The sequence below is a fragment of the Panthera leo genome, chromosome C1, assembly GCF_018350215.1.
Source record: "Panthera leo isolate Ple1 chromosome C1, P.leo_Ple1_pat1.1, whole genome shotgun sequence".
NCBI lineage: Eukaryota > Metazoa > Chordata > Mammalia > Carnivora > Felidae > Panthera > Panthera leo.
Window position 1 is genome coordinate 101,147,484 of NC_056686.1, and position 23,228 is coordinate 101,170,711.

A 23,228-nucleotide genomic window follows, 5' to 3' on the forward strand; every position below is an offset into this window, starting at 1 on the left:
TCTATTGAGAGGATCATGTTGTTCTTGTCCTTTCTCTTATTGATGTGATGTCTCACATTGATTGTTTTGCAGATACTGAACCAGCCCAGCATCCCAGGTATAAATCCCACTTGGTCGTGAATAATTCTTTTAATGTATTGTTGGATTCGGTTGGCTACTACCTTGTTGAGGGTTTTTGCATCCACGTTCATCAGGGAAATTGGTCTATAGTTCTCCTTTTTAGTGGGGTCTTCATCTGGTTTTGGAATCAAGGTAATGCTGACTTCATAGAAAGAGTTTGGAAGTTTTTCTTCCATTTCTATTTTTTTTGGAAGAGCTTCAAAGAAATATGTGTTAACTCTTCCTTAAATGTTTGGTAGAATTCCCCAGGAAAGCCATCTGGCCCTGGACTCTTGTTTTTTGGGAGATTTTTGATTACTAATTCAATTTCTTTACTGGTTATGGGTCTGTTCAAATTTTCTATTTCTTCTTGTTTCAGTTTTGGTGGTTTACACATTTCTAGGAATTTGTCCATTTCTTCCAGATTGCTTAAATTATTGGCATAAAATTGCTCATAATATTCTCTTATTGTTTGTATTTATGCAGTGTTGGTTGTGATCTCTCCTCTTTCGTTGTTGATTTTATTTATTTGGGTCCTTTACTTTTTCATTTTGATCAAACTGGCTAGGGGGTTATCAATTTTGTTAATTCATTAAAAGAAACAGTTTCTGGTTTCATTGATCTGTTCTACTGTTTTTTGTTGTTTTGTGTTGTTGTTTTTTAATTTCAATGGCATTGATTTCTGTTCTAATCTTTATTATTTCCCATCTTCTGCTGGTTTGGGGTTTTATTTGCTGTTCTTTTTCCAGCTCTTAAAGGTGTAAGGTTAGGTTGTGTATCTGAGACCTTTCTTCCTTCTTCAGGAAGGCCTGGATTGCTATATACTTCCCTCTTACAACCATCTTTGCTGCATCCAGAAGTTTTGGGCTGTGGTGTTATCATTTTCAATGGCTTCCATGTACTTTTTTAATTTCCTCTTTGATTTCTTGCTTAGCCCATTCATTCTTTAGTAGGATGTTCTTTAGTCTTCAAGTATTTGTTGTCTTTCCCAATTTTTTCTTGTGGTTGATTTTGAGTTTCGTAGCGTTGTGGTCTGAAAGTATGCACAGTATGATCTCAATCTTTTTCTACTTTTTGAGGGCTTATTTGTATCCCAGTATGTGATCTATTCTGGGGAAAGTTCCATGTGCACTCAAGATGAATGTGTATTCTGCTGCTTTAGGATGAAATGTTCTGAATACATCTGTTAAGTCCATCCAATCCAGTGTGTCATTCAAAGTCACTGTTTCCTTATTGATTTTCTGTTTAGATAATCTGTCCCTTGACATAAGTGGGGTGTTGAAGGCCCCTACTATTATGGTATTATTATCAATGAGTTTCTGTATGTTTGTGATTAATTGATTTCTATATTTGGGTGTTGACATTGTGGGCATAAATGTTTACAATTATAAGGTCTTCTTGATGGATAGACCCCTTAATTATGACATAATACCCTTCTTCATCTCTTGTTAGAGTCTTTATTTTAAAATCTAGATTGTTTGATAAGAGCATGGCTACTCTGGCTTCCTTTGGCGACTATTAGCATGATAGATGATTCTCCATTCCCTTACTTTCAATCTGAAGGTATCTTTAGGTGGAAAATGGGTCTCTTGTAAACAGCATATAGATGGAACTTGTTTTCTTATCCATTCTGTTATGCTATGTCTTTTGATTGGAGAGTTTAGTCCTTGACATTTAGAGTGAGTATTGAAATATATGAATTTATTGCCATTGTGTTGCCTGTAGAGGTGGAGTTTCTGGTGGTGTTCTCTCGTCCTTTCTCATCTTTGTTGCTTTTGGTCTTTTTTGTTTTGTTTCATCTTTTCTCCCCTTAGAGAGTCCCCTGAAAATTTCTTGTAGGGCTGGTTTAGTGGTTAAAAACTCCTTTAGTTTCTGTTTGTCTCAGAAACTTTTTATGTCTTCTTCTATTTTGAATGACAACCTTGCTGGATAAAGAATTCTTGGGGTGCCTGGGTGGCTCAGTCGGTTAAGCGTCCAACTTCGGCTCAGGTCACGATCTCATGATCCGTGAGTTCGAGCCCCACATCGGGCTCTGGGCTGATGGCTCAGAGCCTGGAGCCTGCTTCCGATTCTGTGTCTCCCTCTCTCTCTGCCCCTCCCCCATTCATGCTCTGTCTCTCTCTGTCTCAAAAATAAATAAACGTTAAAAAAAAAAAAAGAATTCTTGGCTGCATATTTTTCTGATTCAGCACACTGAATATATCCTGTCACTCCTTTCTGGCCTCCCAAGTTTCTGTGGATAGGTCTGCTGCAAACCTGGCCTGCTTCCCTTGTAGGTTAAGGACGTTTTTTCCCCCTTGCTGTTTTCATGATTCTTTCCTTGTCTTTGTATTTTGTGAATTTGACTATGTTATGCCTTGTTGATGGTTGGCTTTTGTAGAATCTAATGGGAGGTTTCTGTGCTTCTTGGATATTGAAGTCTGTGTCTTTCCCCAGGTTAGGAAAGTTTTCTGCTGTGACTTACTCACATAAATCTTCCACTCCTTTTTCTCTCTCATCTTCTGGGACCATGATTCAGACGTTACTGCTTTTTAATGAGTCACTGAGTTCTCTATTTCTTATATTGTGCTCTTTTGCCTTAGTTTCCTTCTTTTTGTCTGCTTCATTATTCTCCATAAGTTTGTCCTCTATATCACTGATTCACTGCTCTGCTGCCTCCATCCTTGCTGCCATGGCAGCCATTCGAGATTGCATCTCAGTTACAACATTTTTAATTTTGTTCTGTCTAGATTTTACTTCTTTTATCTCCGCAGAAAGGAATTCCATGTTTTTTTCAACCCCAGCTTGTATACTTACTATTGTGATTCTAAATTCTGGTTCAGATATCTTTCCTGTATCTGTGTTGATTAAGTCCCTGGCTGTCATTTTTTCCTGTTCTTTCTTTTGGGGTGAATTCCACTGTTTTGTCATTTTGCAGAAAGAAAAAGAATTAACAAAATTAAAATTAAAATTAAAATTAAACAATTAAAAAACAGTACAAAAAAATCAAATAAAGGTTGCTAGATCCTAGGTGTGTTTGGTCTGGTTGTTGAAAGAAGCCGGATAGATTTGAGAAAACAAGTAAAAAAAAAAGAGAGAAGAAAGAAAGAAAGAAAGAAAGAAAGAAAGAAAGAAAGAAAAGGAAAACATTTGAAAACTTAAAAAATGAATACAATAAAATAGAACAAAATGAAATGATGAAAGTAAAATAGAATGAAAAAATTAACAAAAAATAAAAAATATAGTAGAAAAATTTTAAGAAAAATCTTTTCTTTTAATTTTTTTAATGTTTTATTTATTTTTGAGACAGAGAGAGACAGAGCATGAGCAGGGGAGGGGCAGAGAGAGAGGGAAACACAGAATCCAAAGTAGGCTCTGGGCTCTGAGATATCAGCACAGAGCCCAACGTGGGGCTCGAACTCACAGACCGTGAGATCATGACCTGAGCCGAAGTCGGATGCTTAACCTACTGAGCCACCCAGGCGCCCCGAAGAAAAATCTTTTTTTATAAAAATGGAAAATAATGATTTTTTTCTCTTTCTTTGTTCATGAATAAGAAAAGAAAAGGGAAAAAATTAAATAGATAGATCAGTGAACAGAATGGAATATAATTGAAATTACATCCAGTTTCCCCTAGAAGTCAAACTATGAAGCACTTTATAGTACATAAACTAAGCAGGTGGACAGACTTGTGGTGTTCGTCTAGAGAGCAGTTGGTGCAGCTGGATGGGGCTTGGTGTAGATGCTCTGTTCTCCATTAGATGCTGCTGCTTAGCTTACTGGGGTGGGTCATTGTGGTGCTTGTAGGTGTATATGCACATGCATGGGAGGGGTGAAAATGGCGTCACCCAGCTACCCAGTTCTCTGATATCAGAACTCTGTGCTCCTGCTGACTGGCAATCAAGAACCCCTCCTTTGTCTCTGGCCTCCATCCACTCCCCACTTCTACCCTGTCCCCAACGAAGTCATCAGTCTGCCAGGCGGCACCTCCCTCCCAAGTTTTATCTCAGATGGGGCTGTGTTTCCAAACCCCTCACTTCTGAGGGCCCTGTGGCTCTGACCCACTCAGACCCTCTCGGAGAGGCTTGCCAAGCAATGGCTGGATACCGGCCCACCCTCAGGAACATTCACACGACCAGCTGCTGCAGATGCCAAGAGACTGCAGCCAGGTGGCAGCCCACCCCAGAAAAAGTTCACAGGACTGTGTAGCAGCAGCATTTTGGGGGGTTATGATAAACCACAACACACATCTGGTGCCAGGCTTCACTGCCCCTTAATGTCCTTATTCCAACACCAGCAAATGTGGCTGTTCTCCGAGGTCCGCTGTGACCTTTGCCTGTGGGGAAGCTGCACAGCCTCTACCAGATGTCCTCTCATCATGGGAACTGCCTGTCTCCATGTGACCTGAGGGCCCCTCAGACTTCACTCTCTGCTCCTGGAAGTTCGCCCTTCCCACCAGAGCTCCACCAGGTATTGAGCTGCAGAGTTTCAGACTCCACACTCCCCTGTTCATAGAGTCTTAAGGGTATCCAAACCCTCTCCTTTCTCCTTTCTCCTTTCTCCTTTCTCCTTTCTCCTTTCTCCTTTCTCCTTTCTCCTTTCTCCCTTGCTTCTTAAGTCCCTTATGGGTGTTTCCACTCTTTCTCTTTCTCTCCAGCTCCTTTTGAGGGGGGCACTTTTCCTATACTTCCCCCCCTCCCTGTCTCCATCCTCTCTCTGCAAGCAAAAGTAGCTCCCTACCCTCTGTGGCTTCTTTTTCCCCAAGTTCACATCTCTGAGTTGTGTACATGCTGAGTTCTGTGGTTCAAGTTATGCAGATTGCTGTGTTAATCCTCAGATCAATTTTCTAGGTGTTCATGATGGTTTGGTGTTCATCTAGCTGCATTTCAGTGACAAGAGACCCAAAATCTTCATGTTGCTCCACCATCGTGGCCCCCTTCATCAAAAATATACAACTTCTTAAACTGAAAGACATGAGCCTCTAGGTTAGAACACTCCATCTGTGCTTTATTATAGATAGAAAAAAAACCCAATGCTGTGAATGAAAAATGCATGTAATCAAGAAAATTCAGAAGCATTGGCAGAGGAAAAAAACCTACATGAATACTGCAATGACTGTAGTTCAACAACTGCTAGAGACAGAGGAAAATGTACTAATACAATAATGCCTTAAACACTCAGATGCACAACCAATCTATCCATCTCATGTGAGGATAGAATAAACACGTTTTCAGACCTACAGGCCAAAACTTTGATCTCCTCCATACTTTTTGAGGTATATCTACCAAGTATGCTATCCAGCATATGAATGCACACTCCAGTCAAACCAAAACAAAGTGAGATTTGGGATCCAGGATATGGAAGTTCTATTACAATTTAATAACAAAGAAAAGTCCTATTTGACAGAGGAGGAAAGTCCAGGAAGACAGCAGTGAAGCAGGCCTGGAATAAAGGGCAAGTGTAATCAAGAGGATAGATGACTCTAGGAGACTGGTATCTCAGCGGAAATGGAACTGACAGCTTATATGATTGTTTCAGCTTTTGTAAATAAAAGGCAGTTGGCAGATCCATTGGAGCACTTAGGAAAAATCAATGAGAGACACATAGAAAACCAAGCAATAAAAATAAAACAACCCATATTCAGGTAATGATTTCTAAATACCATTCCCCATTAAAAGGAACTGAAACTCTTAGAGAAATGGCTGATGCTAAGGCCAAGAAGGGAAAATTATATAAGATGAGACTTGAGCATTTTGTAGTGCCAGAAAGTAGGAAAGTACTCAAAAAACATAAGCATGAGATCATGTCAAAGGGATGCAGGAGTCAGCCTGAAAGAAATCCTCCCAATGGCCAAAGTTGGAATGATTTGAACAACAAAACAAATAACCCAGTATATGATATAATCTAACATATAAAATAAATACCTATGAATTCATCCTGAAGTAAATAAATAAGTAAATAAATAGAAGAGACAGATCTTCTTTAAGAAAAAATCCAAATAACTTATGTAGATATCTCCCTCAAGAAGATAAAGCCTAGTTTCAAGAGATGAAGCCTAGTTACGCCCCTCTGTGAATATGAGCCAAACCTTGTGATTTACTTCCAAAGAGTGGATTATAGAGAGCAGGGATAGTAACTTCATACTGGAAAATACTGGTAAATACTTCCTTGGGCAGGTGATCGAGGTTAGCACCACCAGTGATAATTCATGTTGATGTGTTATGTATCCATTAATATGATGAAAAGGGCACTGTATCTCTGAATCTGTTTGTCTTAAAAACCCATAACCCCAATCTTTAAAATTTAACCACATCCATATTGAGGGACATTTTATAAAACATCTAACCCATACTTCTCAAAACTGTCAAGGTCATGAAAAGCAAGGAAAGACTGAGAAGCTGTAACAGACATGATGGAAGTAAAGGTACATGACAACAATGCAATGTGGCACCTCGGATGGAATTCTGGAACTGAAAAAAGACACTAGTGGAAAAACTGTTGAAACCCTAATAAAGTTTGGCGTTATTAGTAATGTGCCAATGTTGGTTTCTTAGTACTGACAGTGTACCAGGATAATTTACGATGATATTAGTGGAAACCAGGTGAAAGGTATAAAGAAACACTCTTTACTATCTTTGCAACTTTTCTGGAAATCTAAAATTATTCCAAAATCAAAAGTTTGTTTTTCAAAAAGCACCTGTTAACTCCAGGAAATCAAACTTTTGTATACAAAGAAAATATACTTCAGTAGACTACCTGGCTCCATAGTAAACAATACTTATATTATCATGATACCATAATTCCAAATATTGATTTAGCCAAAAATTATAATATCACTATAATGGAAGAATGGGAGGGAAGAAAGTAGAGGAGGTGTGTGAAAGAGATTACAGTCTCGTTACCAGAGGGAGTCAATAGGTAATGTAAAATACTAATAAACTAAGAAATAGCAGTGAAAGGACATTTGGAAGTAAATAACAGTACAAACAATGAAAAGGACTGAAAGTGGTTGGAATTAAGACATAAGAATGGGAAAAGGGACTGCTATTTTTTGTACTTGGTGTTTCATTTGATTCAAACAAACAAAAAAACAAACACCTGTCTTCAACAAGCTACCTGGTCTTTTTTTCCCTTCATGAAATGAGGAAAGAGGCTCAAGAAAGAAAATTCTTTGCAAGTACATCGACACAGTATCTAGGAGGGAGGTATCCCAGGCTGTGAAAGACATAGCCTTCCTATGACCAATATCATCCCTGTTTTATGCCTAGTATTATCCTCACATAGGAGGCCCACAGGAAACATTTTTTTAAACAATGCAGTGAGTATGTGAGCCATGGGAGAGGTTGGAGGGAGCTCCCACTCTGTACTGGGCACTAAACGTGCATCATCTTATTTAAATAAATCCACAGTTCTTATTTCTCTTTATAGGTTCACTAATAACTCACAGAAAACTGCATGGTAAATATTATTCCCACTTTATAAGTTATGAAACTGGTGTGTTGAGGTTAAATATTTTGTCACATGGTTAATAAATGGCAAATGTGATCTAAACACAGCTTTGTCTGGCACCAAAGCCAAGCTACTTTAGTGCCTCTACCATCCCGCTTCCTATAAACTTTGAGGACAGAACAAGTTAGGGACCAGAATGGTCAGGAGCTAGTCAGAAGAGGCTTCTTGGAGAACTCAACATGAAATAACCAGAAGGAAACAGCAGGGTACTCATAACCCATCAAAACAAAATTCATGGAAGACCCGAGGTGGAAAAGAGTGAGAAATGATATGGTGACTAGCTGGACTGGAGAATCAGAGGAAAAGGGAAATGGTTAATATTTCAAAAGCTTCTTAGTACCAAGCTATGAAGGCTTCAATCACATTTCACCATCTGTCTTTTTTAGCATTAGGTTAAGAGTGGGATTGAAGTTAGACTACCTAATTCAAATCTCAACTCCGCAACCTTAGGAAAAATATTCAACCTTTATATGCTTTGGTTTCTTCATTTGTTAAATCAGGAAAATAATCGTACAATCCTCAGAGCATTGCAATGAGGACTAAATGAGATAAAACATTAAAACTCACAAAACTATTTCTGGTACCTTAAGTGCCCAATAAATGCTGGCTGTGATTGGTTCTTCTTTGACTAGTCATAAAATAAAGTTGGTGCCCTCCTCCAGCTTGACCAAGTGCATCTTTGTAGTGGAGCTAACTGGTTGCAAACAGGAGACGCTGACATATTTTCATGAAGCCAGACTTAGCAACAAGGAAGGCAGGCTTTTCTAATCTCTCTGTGCCACAGCAAACTGTGATTGGTCCCTCAGCCAGTCTCTCTCTCTTTACCAATAAGAACAACAGGCCATTATTAGACTGCCTCACACCTAAACATCGGCTCTATTACATTAATTTCATTCATTTTTCATCCTGTTATTTGGACAAGACATTTCATCTGCACTTACCATGAGCAAGGAGCTCTGCTAAGCCCTGTGTCAGATGTAAAGATAGAAAGTTTGGACCTCGTTACCTCTTGCTTGGGCTCTTGCAACAGCATGATTACTTATCTGCCTGCCTCCTGTCTCTTACTTGTCAAAGTCAATTTACATAAAGCTCCAGACAACTCTTTTTAGAGTATAAAGTTTGAATCAGTTGTTTTCACCTCAAAAATCTTTTCTAAAGGGCTATCCTTTCCAAATAAAGTTCAAACTTACGAACTTGTCATTTACCGCCCTCTGGCACCTAACCTGAATCCACAGTTCTTATTTCTCTTTATAGGTTCACTAATAACTCACATCCACCCTGAACTGCACTGCCTCCAGGGATTTCCACACTCCATTTGAAATCCCTCCAGCCATTGAAATACTATGTATCCTTAAATATCAGCTCAAAAGCCACTTTCCCCTTTAAACCTGCATTCATCCTATCCATCCATATACCCACAAATATATGTTGAGCATTTCCCATGTTCTGGGTACCACATTAATGGCAAGGGATACACTAATGAATGAGGAGGTAAGGCTTCCGCCCTTAAGAAGTTCACCATCTAGTGAATGGGAAGACAAAGTATACTCAAGTAAGACTGATTTGAATAGAAATATTTACACAGTGAAATGGACCAAAAAGGAATTGTCAATGTGATCTGAAAGATCCAGGAGCAGTTTCAAAGAAGAGTTGGCACTTGGGCTAAGTGTTGAATAAGCAGGTAAGCAAGGTGGTAAATGGCCTACAAGGTGGTGAGGAGAGTATAAACCAGAAAACAGGGCATGAAACCATAGGGCAGCGCCAGAGACCATCAGTAGACAGGTTTGACATGGAGCGTGAGGAAGCAGCAGGGAAAAGCTGGTCTCACGTGCCATCCTAAGAACACAAGACCTTTTTTTGGGAGCCACGGGAGCCATAAAAGGCGTTAAACAAGGAGGTGGTGTAATGAGATTTCTATTTTAAAACTTTCTCTGGCAGCAAGATAAAGGATGAATTGGAGGAGGGGTGCCTGGGTGGCTCAGTCGGTTAGGCGTCCGACTACGACTCAGGTCACGATCTCGGGGTCTGTGAGTTGGAGCCCCGTGTCGGGCTCTGGGCTGATGGCTCGGAGCCTGGAGCTTGCTTCCGATTCTGTGTCTCCCTCTCTCTCTACCCCTCCCCCATTAATGCTCTGTCTCTCCCTGTCTCAAAAATAAAAAATAAACTTTAAAAAAAATTTTAAAAAAAGGATGAATTGGAGGAGGCGTGATGATGGAGGAAGGGAGACCTGTTAGGATTCTATTCCAGTTTTCCAGTAAGGTGAGAACTTAAAGCAGTGACAGCAAGCATACAGTGGAGTGAACTAAATGAGAAACAGTGAAAGGAGAGCAGAGAGGATTTGGTCAGAGTCCAGATAGATGAGGATAAGGGAAATGAGAAGTGGAGGATGACTCCCAAAGCCACCCTCTCCCAGAACTCTGTCTTCTATGTGGTGAGGGCAGCATTTGCAACACAGGAAATAATATAGAAAAAAGTAACAGCACATATCGGCAATAAAGTTTTATAATTAAGGGGAACAATTTCAGTGACTTCTTCAACCCAGAGCCTCTGCTTCAAGGCAATTTCCTGTGTCCAGTTATGCAGAGGGTGGAAAAAGTCTTAAATGTCTAAAATTTTACCTTCTATTTCTCCAAATATCCAGTTTAAAATAGCCATATCTTAATGGAGAAGACTGTACCCTATTCATTTAAGATCCCTCATGGGACTTCATTTCTGAATTTGTTTCCAGTGGGTCTTAAAATTCTCAATTACAAAGATGGCATAGAGCTTACAATTTTCATCAAATGCACTGATTGTTCCATTTACATGAGAGGTATCACATCTGCCTATGCCAGTGAATTTAAGGCAAATCTAAACACCAAATATTGTTTGAGCACCTATCAACTTCACCAACTATAAAATATAGCACTAGGACACAACATCCCTTTGAAGTACATTTTTTAAAATTTTATTCATTTTTGAGAGAGACAGCACGAGCAGTGGAAGGGCAGAGAGGGAGACACCGAATCCAAAGCAGGCTCCAGGCTCTGAGCTGTCAGCACAGAGCCCAACGCAGGGCTCGAACTCACAGACTGCGAGATCATGACCTGAGCCAAGATCAGATGCTTAACCAATTGAGCCATCCAGGTGCCCCTAAAGTACATTTAACTGGCACATTAGGTACAAAATGAGAACCTGCCCAACGTCCAATAACAAGCAATTAATGGCAGACACTGAATACAAACCTATCCAAACCAAGTTCCAGGATCCATGTTCTGTTGGTAGCCCACACCACTTCTGAAGTCCCAGAACCAGTGTAACAAAACAGGGAACTGGAAGGTCCCTACTGAATGGGATCATGTAAATCAGGTAGCAGATCAGAAAAAGCAAGAGTTTTAGTCACATCATATAAAAGTAGGAACAGGATAATCATTGGTTTAGATATTGGTAGATAGATACAGCTAAAAACTAGTATCTTTTTGCTAGAAAACAGTATTTGTGGCACATAAAGTGGGTGAAATATTAATAATCAGAATATTTGAAGAACTAAAAGAAAATGGTGATCAACTCATTAAAAAATGAGTAAAAAACATTAATCAGAATTTCATGGATTAGAAAACGCAAATGATCCTTAAATATATCAAGATATTCAATTTCATTAATCATCAGAAAAGATGCAAATTAAAACACCACAGTGATATCAGATTTTATCCACCCCCCATCCCCCCCACCCCAGATCAACAAAAATTTGAAAAGTTGAAAGCACCAAGAGGCAGCTAGGATGTAAACCAATTCTTCCTTATTAGAAGAGGGAGTATAAATTGATACAACCACTTTGAAAACGTTTGACATTATCTAGTGAATCTGAACATACTTATACTTTGTGACTAGAAATTCAAGTCCTACATATGTATATACCCTGGAAATAAATTCTTATACATGTGTTTGTGAAGACACATGTACAAATGTCCAAAACAACATTGTTCATAGTAACAAAAAGGAAAAACCCAAATTTCTATAAACAATAGAATGGATAAATAAATCGTGGCATGTTCATAAAATGGAGCTCTATGTAATAGTTGAAATAAATTATCCATTGCATTAACGTGGGTCAGTCTCAAAAGCAAAGATTTTAGAGAGAAGCAAATAGCAAAGAATACACGCAATATGATACAGTTCATATAAAATTTGAAACCAGGCAAAACTAAAGGATCTGCCTCATGGAGATTCTTATATAGGTGATAAAATTATGTGAAAGCAAGAAAATAGTAACACAAAATTCAAGATAGTGACTATTTCTAGAGTGTGATCAGGAAGGGGCATTGAAGGGGCTTTTGAAAATTCACTGGTAGAAGTTCTAGTTTTTAAATTGAGAGGTGATTGCGAGATGTTTGCTTTATCATTATTCTCTAAATGGTACATATATATATATTTTAAAGGCTTTCATATAATTATTCACAGTGAAAACTTTTAAGCAATAAAAATCTTAACCTAAGGAAGTAACAACTGCACATTTTTACAAAGAATTCCTGTAGATTCTTTGCCAGCATAAGTGGGCTTCAGAAAGTAGGCTCTCCCGCAGGTGCCAGCAGGAAAAGGAGAAAGTGTTCATGGCAATTGTCCATGGTGATTAGGATCCAGTGCAGAGTTCCTCTCCACAGCTAAAGTCTCTTTACACCTGTCCCTCATAATCCCAAACCTGAGACAGCAAGCAAGGAACTGAAGTTTTTTGCATTGACATTAATTGAAAATTATGCTTCAAGGCTTCAAAATCAATTCCAAGCTAGGTGCATGTTCTAAAACCCATTAACAGCTGCGGGGCAATAAAAAGAGCCCCAGACTTAGAGTTGGAAGTTCAGCATTTGAGTTCAGGTCTGCTGCCTCCCAGCTATGCTACCTGAACAGATCTCTGTCTCTAGGTCTTTGTGAATGGCTGACTGATTCTTAAGAGTAGGCTGACTCCCTAAAATGGTCTCTAGAAGGACCAAGTAAGAATTGTATGAAATCTCTTTGTAAACTGCTAAACAATGTGTAAATGTAAGTAAGGAGCCTTAATTGTAAGCTTAGAAGGTATACCCTGAGTTTCTTTTATAAGAGATCCAGCTGTGAGGTTAGAGATCTTTGTATTCCCTTTCCAGACCTAGTTGCTGACTCCAGACAAGAAACATAATCTCTCTGAATTTTGGGTTTTTAAGCTGGAAGATTGGATTGGTTAATACTACCTACCTCTTGGTGTCATTGTAAAGGATTAAATAAAATAATGCATGTAAATATTTAGACCTATCCCTGGAAACTTAAGTGTAAAGTAAATGTTGATTGCTATTGTGTGCAATGAAAATCTTTCATTGGGCTTGTCTACACAAGTTAGACATTCTCTTTTCCTAAGATCATGAGAGTTTTCTCATGAAATTACTGAAAATTGTGTTAGTCTCAAAATTGAAAAATGAATGGCCAATGTACACATATACATAGCTGTATCCAAAAACTCACCTATTCAGTAAATAGTTATCACTTTTGAGCCTACATACCTGGTGCCAGTCAGTATGTAGACATTTTATAAACATAAACTAACTTAGTCTTTACAACAAGCCTACCAGGTGGTTATTTTTGCCAATTCTTAGAAAAGAAAGCTAGACTCAGAGAGGTTACAGAATTTGTGTATGGTCACACCACAAATCAGAGATAGAGCCAAAATTTCAGTTTAAGTATCTCACTGCTGGTCTCTTGATCCTCTTTTCCTTTTCTTTCAACTTCTTGTCTTTCACTTTATTCTCAATCCTTCTTCCTTTTCTTTCACTGCTCAAAGGTTTAAAATAACAATGCTCTAACTCAAATGCAAATAGTTTATAATTGGTGCTAATTAACGCAAGCAAAATCAGTTTGTCCTGAATGTTTGTGCTGTTGGTAGTAGGTAAACTGCTAAACAGATTGAGTAGGCACATAGTCTGTGCTACTTTAACTGCTCATGCCTCCCTGCTTTGATAGATACTAACAAATGAGGTGCTTTTGTAGGGTGTGAGTACTTGCCTTTCTTGTGCCTTCAGCTTCTACATGTTCAGGCCAATCTAGGATCAGTTCAGTCCTATGGATTCCACATATTGAGGAAGAGAACTTTGAGAATTTATAACTACTCATCATCCAAGCATCAATCAAATACTTATTGAAAACCACTTTTGAGGAAGGAGGTGAATGAAGTAATAAAGACAAAAATGAAGCAGACCTTTTTTTTTTTTTTAAAGCAAGATGGTGGAGTAGAACCTGACTTCTCACCTTGTACATCATTTGGATGGGGATCTAGATTTTCTGCTTTCTTTTAATGAGGAAGATATACAATGAAAAATAAGTATTATGAGGGAAATCGGATCTTTTTAGTGGTGCTAATGTGGTAAACTCTGCTGTGGATCTCACAAAACCTTTATTTTGATAGTATCTTCATGCTTTGGAAAAAAGAAAAAACAACACAGTTGTTGCACAACTGAGACAACTTCAGGCAGAAATGGAACTAATTGTAAAGATTTTCGAAGATCAAAAAACTACAAAGTAAATGCAGTCAACGAGAGACAGATGGATGCTGTTTGGCAACCTAGCTTTGAACAGGATTTTAAGCAGCATTATTATAGACAGGCTCTCAGGTATGCAAAATTCCAATATGACTGTAGCAATTACTTAGCAATGGCAGGAAATCTTTTTCAGAGTATGTTTCAGTAATGGATAGAAATGCTTTTGAGTTCACACTGAAGAAAACAGTCCTCTGAAATTCTAATGCAGTCATGGAAGGCCTCACATGATGAAGAGGAAACATAGATAAAAATTCTGTCATTCTTCTACTCTTGTCTCATCGTCAGTGAACATGGCCCATTCACTGGTCTCTTTGTTCTTTAATTAGTCCCAAAGCAGTTAATAATATTATTAGTCTTTTCTTTACCAGCCACAATATCTTAAAACAATTCAGACCATGTGTGCCTATATTCTCCACTGTTTGACTACAGCAGTCATAACAAACATGTTGGAAAATACAAGCAGGGACTAAAAGACCATCAAAGTTGTTCAGTGAGAGTCTTTCACATATAAAGACCCTATTTCAGTTTGTTGAAGGAGGAGATGTGAGTAGGTGCTTATGGACTTCGTGCTGGTTGGTCTTGAGGATTTCCTTGAAAACGCTTCTCTTTTCATATTTGAGACCTTTGATTGCATCTAGCAGTGTATCAGCATTAAATATGCTGACACAGAAACTGAACATGACCCTAGAAGAAGCTGAATTTATTAGAAATACAAGATTGATTCTAAAATAAGCCATGTGGTCTCACCTCATCCACAAGTAATCAAAAAGAACAAAGTCTCTCATTTACAAACCAGATATTGGCCGTAAATATGGAGAAGAAGCTTAATCAGAATGACAGGACAGATGCTCTCAATTGGGCAACTCGGGACGTTGGCTCTATAGTGCACCAGATGTGTCTCCCCCAAAACCCATATATTGAAACCTTAATCCCAATGTTATGATATTTGGAGGTGGGACCTTCAGGAGGTGGTTAGGTCAGGAGGTGGAGCCCTCGTGAATGGGATTAATGCCCTTATAAGAAGAGGCCAGAGAGCTAGCTCACTCCACCATGTGAGGATACAACAAGAAGTCAGCCATCTGCAGTCCTGAAGAAGGCTCTAACCAGAACCCGACCATACTGGCACCATGATCTTGGATTTCCAGTCTCCAGTGCAGTGAGAAATGAATTTCTGTTGTTTATAAGCCACCCTGCCTATGGTGATATGTTATAACAGCCTAAACTGACTGACACCCCCTACTGAACAGTTATAAAAGAAATACATAGAAATTCAGTATCATAAACCCATTATTAAAGAGTATTATACATTTTAGAAGTAATGAAAATATTGTGTAGAAATTTGGGGACAGGGAAATAAATCAGACCTGGATCCTATTCTCCAATCATCATCTAATAGAGAATGGAAATTTAAAATGGCATAAAAGATGATAGAGTTAGATTCTGCAGGATTTCAGGAGATGAGAAAATCCTTTAAGCTGGAGGAATCAATGGAAGATTCATGAAGAAATGGACATGTGATCTGGGCATTGAAGGATGGTAGGACTTGATATATGGAGGAGAGAGGAAAGAGAAAAAAGAAAGCAAAGCTACAGGGGAGACATGGCTTTTGTAGATCAAACTACCTCTTTGACTTGATTGGAAGGCATGTAAAGAACATTAGCAGGCCATTAGTGCAAGAAGCTAAGCAGAACTAAATCACAAAGCCTGAAGCCTGGTCATAACATGGCACAAAGCAGCCCTCCTCTAGCTCCCCTTTTAGCCTTCTTGCCAACAGGATTCTTTCCAGAAAGTTCCACTTACAGCTCCCCACTCAATGCCATGGCCTTACTTAAATCAGGCCTGACACCCAACACCTCTCTCCTTTCTTCCCCAAGACATTTCCCTTCTAGCTTTGACAGGATGTACGGCTACAGAGCAGCCTGAGCACCAAGTTCCCACTTTTGCAGATCTTACAGAGAAACTTGTGGTGTGGCAACCTGCCAGACCCTGATCACTTAGCCAAGGGAGCCCGCCATGGGGGAGTTAATCTGACGTGCAGAATGAGCTGTGAGGCTCCCTCTCCAAAGACACTACTAGGGCGTCAGTGCTAAATTGTACCTGACATTTAATTCCAGCTTTGGGCAGTTCTGTGTGAAACTTGACTTCACTGAGACATTGATCAGCCCATAGCTCTTCATGAGCTTTGACACAATCAATTTTCTCCAGTGGATTGGGCGATCATTAGCTGACTTACAGAAAGGCCTGGGTCACGCACAGCTTTCTACAGGCCTCGGAACTGCACGCCGTGAGGAAATGATGAAAAATTGCTGCTGGCAAGTGACTGCCCCTTTCCCTGCAGAACATAACCAACCAGAGTCTATGAAGAGCAGACCCACCTTCAACCTCATCGTCTCTGGGTCTTTGAGAGGGTTAAGAAAATCATCTAGTTGATTTAGGAAAAGGGGGCAAAGTTGGATGAGACTCTAGGCACTTAAGGTGTCCTTTACACCCATGTCTTATGGTCTCAAATGTTCTAGACCTATTCTCCCCATGTTCACTTATCTAGTACTGTCTAGAAATGAAACAAAAAAGATGGCACTAGTGTGGCTTCATGTAACTTAGTATGAAGTTTTGATCAGTCAGTCAGCAATCATTTGTTGGGTTCTTAGAAACAATGTGAAGGCAAAACATGTTTTTAAGTCACTGATCCCCACCCTTGTATGCAGAACTGCCCTGCAACAAGACAGTATGGATAGCCTCCTATATTATATGATTCATACGATACCAAAAGGCTTGCCCCTCCCAAAACATTATACTTCAGAAAGCATGACTACATTTGCTCCCAATTCTGTGCCGAGTGGTCAGCTAAATACCTGCCACATGGTCAACGTTCATTTAAAAAAAAATAAAAATAAAAAAAAAAAAAAAAAAAAAATATATATATATATATATATATATATATATATATATATATTGAATCCATGAATAATTCAAATGTCATATTCCTGATATTGGAGTGTTTCCTGTGGTGAAAGTGTTACTACAAGTGTTTCTAGAAAGTTCCCACCGAAAACAAAAACATAAATCCTGGCTTATTTGCACACCTGCACAGGTTAGCACAGCATGGCATATATTCAGTAAGTGTTTCATGAGTGACTGAACCTTATTTATTCAGTCATTTGGAATGTGAAGTAAGACAGGCAAATTTTAAGATGAAGGAACAGTCTTAGAGCAGTACTACATCTATGTCTCTAGAGACATAGGTACAATCTGCAGGAAGCCCATAGTCACCTGGCTGCAACATTCTTGGGGAATATGTGTGCTGTCCTCTCTACCTGGACAACTGGGGGTTTTATAATCGCACAGGAAGCTCCTGTCCATTGCCCATGACTTGAAGGGCTGTGAGTGAGAGTGTTCCCTAAGTATGTCTCCTATTCTTTCCCACGTAAACACACCGGTCCTCATGAGGAGATGCAGCTTTCAATCCTTTGAGGGAAGATGTGTGGGGCCTGAACTGAATGGGCTTTGAATTACCTCCTCCAGGAAAGCTGGCACCATCTAACACAAAATCAATCTGCCAGAAACTGACAAATGGTACAAGGCAGGCCAGACTCGGCAATAGCAGGCACTTGGGATTGAAGAAGGCCTGGAACGTACCAGGGACTTAGTAGATATTCAGAAAATTTTGCTGACAGAGTTAATTTCATTTCATTAGGTATTTAAAAACATATTTTATTACTTGTAGAACAGATGTTCTCATATGTCTTAAAACAGCATATTAGAAGGGAAAAAGCTTGGGGCACCTGGGTGGGTCAGTCACTTAAGCATTCGATTCTTGATTTCGGCTCAGGTCATGATCTCACAGTTGGTGGGTTCAAGCCCCACGTCAGGCTCTGTGCTGGCAGTGTGGAGTCTGCTTGGGATTCTCTCTTCTCCCTCTCTCTCTGCCCCTCCCCACTTATGCTCTCTCTCTCTCTCTCTCTCAAAATAAATAAATACATTTAAATAAAAAAGGGAAAAAGCTTTAGGTTTAGAATTAAAAGACAGATTTCAATCCTGGCTCTGCCCACCTTGTCCTTAACTTCTCTGGCCTCAGTTTGCTCAGTTATAAAATGGGCATGATACCTTTGCTGCCTTCCTTGCAGTTTTTATAGGGATTAAACAAGACAACAAATATGAAAGTTCTGTGGAGAACTAATTTGCTGGGTAAATAAAATGTAAGCTTTCATTAATAGATACATGATATCATTTAAAATACAAATAACTTATATTTGAAGCTTAAATGGTATTGTTGGCACATAATTTTACATCCACTGCTGAAGAATCCTAAATTAGCATGATAAGCACACTGGTTAAAGGTAAGCGGCACAGTAGCACTTCAGACAGAATTCTGATCTCAGCTATCCCAACCTCAGTATGATCTTGAAAAAGTCACTTAGCTTCTTCAAGTCTCAATTTCTCTATCTGTTGAAACTGATATATTACTTATTGTGTTTATCTCACATATACTGGTGAGAGTCACTTCAGATGGTAGATGGGAATACACTTTGAACAATAAAAATGTAAGGTATAATTTGTGCTTTCTTTAAAAAATGTGGACTCTTCCCTTGATATGGTCCAATGAAAAAAACTACATTTCCTTCATTGATGTGAGTATCCCTTGAATATGGAATCTGGCCCAGGGACTATCTGCCTCTGCACATGGCACTCCTGTTCATTAAGAAAGACTGTGAAGCATGCTCATCAATACAGAAAATGTCAGCTATAGGTATTGGTCAGGATACTCAATGCAATGGAAATAAATAGCCCTGACTTTCAGGGTCATTTTCAGGTTGCTACCCAAGCACAATGTCTCCCTTAGAAAGGAACAAGTTCACCAGCCATGGGCCACCGTACCAATCAGGGTAATAACACCAACAGCTGTAGCAAACCCCCAAATTCCAGTGGCTTACCACAAGAACAGCTTATTTCTTGCTCATATCATAGTCCAATGCAGGTTGAGTGGCTCTCTTAAGCATAGCTCAGGGATCCAGGTTTCCTCTCCTCTGTGGCCCAGGCATGGTTTAATGGTCAGATGAGAGGAAAGAGAGTATATAGAAAGCTGACGATGACCCTCACCATGTCAGCCCTGAAGTGACAAGCATCATTTCTCACAATCCATCGGCTACACTAGTCACATGGCCAAGTAACCGTAAGAGAGACTGGGCAATGCAGAAGGGCATAGGGATGGTAGTGGGCACTAATAGTCCCCATGGGACTCCCTGATTAGAAGCCTTGAGTTCAGCAAACCACTTTCTGGTCCTGAAGACATAACTGCAGCACAATCCAGCCAGATGGAAACATTTGGTAACATCGTTCTTTATTAAGAGAGAATGCAATGGGAAGAGATGAGATAAGCTGGGTAGGCTGACTCCTTACAAACACCCACCACCAGCACCTGCACAGTGACTGGTTTATAACAAATGAGCAATCTGTATCTGATGAATAATACAAAAAAAGAATGAGGGGAGAGAGTGACTATTCAAGGAAGTTGTCTGTTTCACAATCATAGACTTAAATTGTGTAGTTCTCAACGGTCTAGGATTGGAAAAGGGTCACTGAGGCTTAAGGGTGAAATGAGGTGGAAACATGGTCCACTTCTTTTCTTGGTGGTTTTAATTTGGCTTCACAGTATTCATGCATGTATAAAGTACTTTCTTCACTCCACTCTCAAACTTTCCACTCTTTTTCTTTTCTCTCTCCTTCTGCTATCTTTGTCCCCTCCAGTTTTCTCCTTCATATTACACTCCTTGCTTTTCTTTCCCTCTTCTGGTTCAAAAAAGGCATAAGAATTGAAGAAGATGTGATCAAGATCTGACATGTGGTTAATGTTGGACAAATATGAGCACAACTTAAAGTGGGTCAGTCATTAAAGACAATGCTAATAAGTCTAAAGGGGACTCCAAAGATTGTGTAATTCACAGACATGGCATACAATGACAACTTCCTGCCCAACAACTACAATTTAAATCTTATCCATCCATATTATTTCCTGTGCTAAAAACTTTGAAAAAGAGTGATGTAGACTAGTCCTCTTTTCTATGGATATGAAAAAATGAGCCATAGAAGAGAAAATGGCTTAGCCAAGGTCATACAGAGGGTGAGTGGCCAGGATGGTGTAGAATCTTACTGCCCAATACGATAGCCACTAGCCACATGTTGTGTTGAATTCTTGAAATTTGACCAGTCTGAAGTGTACCATAGTGTAAAATATACACGGAGTTTCAAAGATTTAGTGTAAAAACAACATAAAATATCTCATTTTTTTGCTTTGATAACATGCTGTTATTATACATTTTTATTGTTAGGTTAAATAAAATAAATTATTAAAATTAACTTAACTTGTTAATTTATTTTTTAATGGAGCTACTAGAAATTTTAAAATACATTTGTGCTCAGAATATATTTCTATTGTAGCAAATAGGTTATACCTGAACTAGCAGATAGGCCTTTCACTTCTATGAAAGCTGTTTTCCATGCCACAATACTACTTTCATTTGCTTTGTTTGTTTATTTGTACATTTGTTTGTTTGCTTGGTTACTTTCTTAAGCACCAGTTATAGCCTACTCGGGACCTCATCACTTGTGTCAACCTTAAATCAAAAGAAATTTAAGTAAATGATCTAATCATTCTGCTTTACTCCAAATATGAAAATGCTCTTCTACACAGAAACAGTCTTTCATGTATACTCCTATGTCTCTCTAGTTTTCCTTGCCTGAGATATACGTGGCCTTAGAGCATAATAAGCTCCATGTTTTAATCTGCACCCACCCCCAGCCCCAGCAAGGATTCTAGTAAGCCCGTATCTGCTAACTTAGTAAGAACTCTTATGCAGGATAGGACCCGGCAAATGCTGAAGCTGTCCATCTGTCCTCAGGAAGAACTGACCTTATGATTTGGGAACTTTGTTGTTATTGAAACAAACAAACTACTACTTGTCCAACTACTCAGTCTTCTCTCCAGTCACAACCTGCTTTTTATATCATCTTTTTATCAAATACCTCTTTGGTATGAATTAAAATAGGTAAGAGCTCATGAGGCTTAGAATCAGTGCTTTTTTATCATGCTGTGAATTCAGAGGGAAATCTAAAGGGAAAGTTACCCTAGATGGAAGGAGAGAAGAAAAGGAAAAGAGCATGTAATTTCTGCTACTGTTGTCTTGCCTTGTGTGTCTATTATTCTGGCTTCGCCCTTACATCTTATTTTGTTCTGAATGATTGTCATTATCAGTTGAGTGATAGAAAGGAAGTGTGTCTATTGATGGAGCCAAAATCAGAAGCTATGTAGTATGCAGAGACAGACCATTTGCCTGCTTTAGCCAATAGGACAGAGCCTTTCAATCAGACGGAATCTGATTGGCCAACTAGATGTAAAAGGCAAGGTGCTTTGCAGCATACTGTGGGGGAAGAAACTGCCCTCATACAGCCAGCCCTGCAACATCACTATCCTGTGATATATTCAAAAGTGTTCCATCCAGCCCTGCATTCAGATAAAGTAAAAAAGCCACCTTCTTAAAGAAATTACTTCTGTACTGAGAATTCGAGCGCAGTTAGAGATACCTGATCAGTGGTCAGCCTTTTTACTTTCATTAATTTCCATCTCATTGATCCTTGTTGTAATCCCTTAATAGGAGTTTCTCTGTGGTAAGGTCATGGATTAGAGTTTGTTTCCACCAAGGAGTATCAGTGTCGTTAGTAAACTCTGCCCTTCTGAGTTTCTGCCTTGTGTCTTTTGAATGTCCTTGTCAACTATTGTTGAGTCCCTCTTTTACTTTTCAGTAGCTTCAAATAGAAGTATTTTTCTTAAGACATATGTTCTGAAGCTTGCAAAGGAAGTCAGGGTGTGTTGCCTGAGTAGGCATTTTTCCTTCCTTCAAAATTTGTTCAGTGAAGACACAAATGTTGTTCGCTTAGCAGCCACTCCTGCCCTTGACCCAAGAAACAAGGAACAGACGTGATGCTGGAGATTGAAAGAGAACGAGTCTCAACTCAGCTTTTACTGCTAACCTAAAAGATTCTGTATTCTAAGAATAAACCTAAATCCTGCTCATCAGTCTCTCCCCCCGCAAAAACCCAGCAGAACGGATCCTTCCCAGATTGTCAACAAAAGGAGGCCACAAAAAAACAACAGCTGTCACCTGGGTCCCTCACCCCTAGCTCTCAGCTTCTGCATGCCATCTTGGGTGATCATCAACCACATTTTGTCCCGGGGCTCCAGCACATTCTCCTGAACATTCTGTCACATCACTCCCAAGTGCATCTGTTCAGGGGCATTAATGTCTCACTTTAACTCCAATTATTTTATCCCTCCTTTACTCTGAATAAAAACAAGGAAGGAGGTAGATGGAGGGAAAGATGGTGGATTTCTAATAAGAAACATGTTAAGTTAGGGTGTGACTGGCTCAAGGAAGGAGTGGGAAGGAAGAGGGAAGAATTGGCAATGAACCCCAGCAAGCCAATTTAATGAATTATCACACAACATCAGGAGTAAGTCTTGCTTTTACAGAAAGTATAAAGCAAAGAGTGTAAATCCACCTTTTAGGACACTGTTGGGAATTCAAGTCACTGGTCCCCTGTATTTGTTTTTCTATTACTGTGTAACAAATTATTCTAAAAATTAGAGGCTTAAAACAACAAACACTTATTATTTCACAGCTTCACTGGGTCAAATCCAGACCTGTCATAGATGGGTATATCTGGCTCAAATTTTCTCATGAAGTTGCAGTCATAGGCCAGGGCTGTGGTCTCATCTGCAGGCTTGGCTATGAGGGATCCACTTCCATTTATGTGATTGTTGGCAAGACTCAATCCCTCACACCAAGAATTCTGCTAGGCCCGATGTCCACTAACTTAGTGAGAACCCCTGTGCGGGAGGGGACTCAGCAAATGCCAAGGCTGTCCACTTGTCCTCAGGAAGACCTGGCCTCATGGTTTGGGGAGTTTGTTATTATTTAAACATAAAAATAATTAATAGTCCAATTATTCAGTCTTCTCTCCAGTCCCAACCTGTTTTTTACATGATCTTTATATGAAGGTCTCTTCACAAGTATGTGCCTCATAACATGGCAGCTGGCTTTTCCTTGG

General features: G+C 39.3%; 1 long non-coding RNA gene across 1 annotated transcript in view; it reads left to right on the top strand.

The window, feature by feature from the left end:
• Positions 1–6,529, top strand: part of LOC122227762 — an 82,611-nt gene extending 76,082 nt beyond the window's left edge. The window contains exon 4 of the long non-coding RNA XR_006206215.1: positions 6,448–6,529. This is a non-coding gene — a long non-coding RNA (uncharacterized LOC122227762). The remainder of the gene's footprint in view (positions 1–6,447) is intronic.
• The last annotated feature ends 16,699 nt before the right edge of the window (positions 6,530–23,228 follow it).